This window comes from Rattus rattus, chromosome X, assembly GCF_011064425.1.
Source record: "Rattus rattus isolate New Zealand chromosome X, Rrattus_CSIRO_v1, whole genome shotgun sequence".
Lineage (NCBI taxonomy): Eukaryota > Metazoa > Chordata > Mammalia > Rodentia > Muridae > Rattus > Rattus rattus.
In genome coordinates, this window is record NC_046172.1 from 105,887,066 (window position 1) to 105,890,102 (window position 3,037).

General features: G+C 42.2%; 1 pseudogene; it reads right to left on the minus strand.

Moving 5' to 3' along the window:
• Positions 1–1,033: 1,033 nt before the first annotated feature.
• On the minus strand, positions 1,034–2,438 carry LOC116888132 (annotated as a pseudogene).
• Between the last annotated feature and the right edge of the window lie 599 nt (positions 2,439–3,037).

Genomic DNA, 3,037 nt, shown 5'->3' on the forward strand with positions numbered 1-3,037 from the left:
TGGCAATTGTGGAGGAAAGATACTATTTACTCCTTCACCATAATCAATACCTTGATACCTCTCAAATTAAAGGTAAAGGAGAAAGGAAGAACCAGCCATCCCTCAGGTCTAGATGGCAAGGCAAGACTCCCTTGGAGGGGAGTACTCACCCTCCTCTGCAACCCAGATGGTTCCTGTTTAGGCACCAGATATAGTCCCTGGATTATTGTTGTGCACTATAATTCCCAGGATGTGGAGAATGTGAGAAATGCCCTGAGGTGGCAGTGAGCACGAGGGTATAAATGACCCAGGAAATCATAACTATATCTGTTTATTAAAAATAGGAGGAGCTAACTGAAGGAAGCCGAACTGTGAAGGGAGGGAGTGAGCCTAACCATATCAGCCGATTAACAGATTCTGTGTATTGACTTCTTGGAGAAGACACCTCTTGGTAGGGAAACAGAAGCCTACCAGCTTTATCCTAACATGGCCTTTGTCTCAATGGAATTGAGTAATCTCAAGCCTGAGTGATCCTCTCCTGCTCTGTTCTATGAAAGCTGTCCTGGGTACTAGCAGCATTCTACCACCTTTTATCTGGCTTGGGAACCCACACATGCAGAGAATCACATATCAACAACTGATTTCATTTTTCCAGTGCTGACCATTTCCTTTTTGTGAGACAGGTTCTTTCTTTACCCTAGAGCTGAGTAGGTTAGGATGCCTATCCAATATGCTACACAGCTTTACATGTCTCAAATACACTTGCACATTTTATGTGGATACTAAGGATAAAACTCAGATTTTCATGCTGGTTTGGTAAGCATCTCACTGAGTGACCTATCATTTTAGGTCCTTGGATATATTTAATTTATTTCTGTTACCTGTTTTCTCTAGCCAGAACTTGAAACACAAGATTGAATGATAGTAGTATCATTGTATGGTTCTATATCTTTCAGAGAAAGCTTGCTATACATTATCTTTTTAAAACAATCATGCAATTTTATTGTAATATAAATTTATTTAAGTCACTTTGGACTGAGCATGTTCTTGGGATTCACTCATCAAACTGCTCTGCTTTGAGAGAGCCGAGTTCAACAGCCATTTCCTTCAAGATTGATCCTTTTTTGTATGTGGTCTTGGCAAACTTTGCTGCTTTGTCATACTCTTTATGCAGATTAAGAACTATGACCAACATCAAAGACTCATTCATTAGCTTGTTGCTTCTCTCTGTATTGGCCTGGATACCCTTCACACAGTTCTCTGTGAAGGACCCTGATGCACCCCCAGCAGCCTAGCTGAGTACAACACATTCTTAATCATTGGTTTAAAAACATTCAGTTCCCAATGTCCATTGCTGCCTCCAACAGTAAGAGCAGCATGATTCTCCGTGACTTGGGCTGTAACAATGGTTATCACTTCACACTGAGTAAGGTTTGCTTTTTCTGGCTCGCTGCTGTTCCTTGGCTCGCCCTCAGGCAAGATCAGCTCTCTGAAACCTGAACCAAGGAAAGGCAATAATATTTGCAATCTTCATCAGACTACAGGCGGTAGTGTTCGTGGCTCACTAAATTCCACCAGAGCATCATGAGCTGCCAGAGCATCAAACTCATCCTGAGCTGTGACAAAAGGCAAATCCGTGAGTGCTGCTACTTTTGTAGCCACTTTTTCTGTGAAATAGATCCTGGTGTTTAATCCTGTTCCATTGGCAATGTCTCCAGGAGCGAACTCAGAGATTCTAAGTATGGTAGCTTTTATTCTCACCATCATGTACTGGACTTGATGAACATAACAACTGAATTTCTGCCCTAGAGTGGGACAGCCTTCTGCATGTGAATTCACCCGTTTTTTGATGACCTGCACAAACTCTAGATTTTGTATTGGAAGCATCATGCAGCTTCTGTAGTCCTGGCAAGAGAACCTTCTGAACTTGAACTGCAGCCGCAAAGTACATTGCTGTGGGAAAGGTGTTATTCTAGCTCCGGCTTTTACTAACATGGTCATTGGGGTACAAAGTCTTTTTGTTGCCAAGTTCCCCTTCTAACATTTCAAATGCTCTGTTGCTAATAACCGCATTTACGTCTATGTTTGTCTGGGTTCCTGATCCAGTCTGTCACACCAGCAGAGGAAAGTGATCATTTAGTTTACTTTCAGCTACCTCATCTTCTGCCTTCATTATTGTAATTTTTGGATCAAGACCATATCCTGGTTTACTTCAGCAGCAGCTCCCATCAAGATGCCAAAAGCTTTAACAACTGGGATTGGCATATGTTCAATCTCCAATCTTGAAGTTCGTAATTGATCTGAGCAACATTATACTTACCGATTAGGAACTTCAGTTCACCAAATGTGTCTTATTCTATACAGAAGGAATTTTGGCTTGCTATTGGTGAGACTTTCAGAGGATACCTTGGTTGTCTGGCTTCCTCCCTGGCACTGCAACACTGGAAGACAGGGCCCATAGGAGACAATGGTGAGCATGCAAAGAGTCAGAGTGACTGTTTCATGGTGCTGCTGTACGTGGGTAGAAAGCTGAGCCCAAAATATCTTTTTAACGTGTTTTTTTATTCATTTACTAATTATTTATTTATAACCCAATCTCTATCTCAGCTTCCTATCCCTCCTCTTCTCCCGGCCCATTCTTCTAACCTCCCATCCCTCCATCAACTAATTTTCCTGTAATCCTTAGAAAAGAGGAAGTTTCTGATGGATGTCAAGGAGCCTTGTCATACCAACTTGCAATAAAACTAGGTACATCTTCTGTTGAGGCTAGAAAGGCAGCCCAGATAGATGTAAGAGACTCAAAGTCGGAGAATGTAGTCAGAGACAGCCCCTGCTTCCACCTTAGGAGTTATACATAAAGACCCATGTGCACAAATGTTAAATATGTGCAGAGAGCCTCATCCCATACTCTCTAGTTAGCAGTTTAGTCTCTTTGAGCCCCTGTTGACCCACGGCAGTTGATTCTGTAGGTATTCTAGAGATGTCTTTGACCTCCCTGGTTCCTTCCCCCTTTTCAACAGGATTCCCCAAGTTCCAATTAATGTTTGGCTGTGGGTCT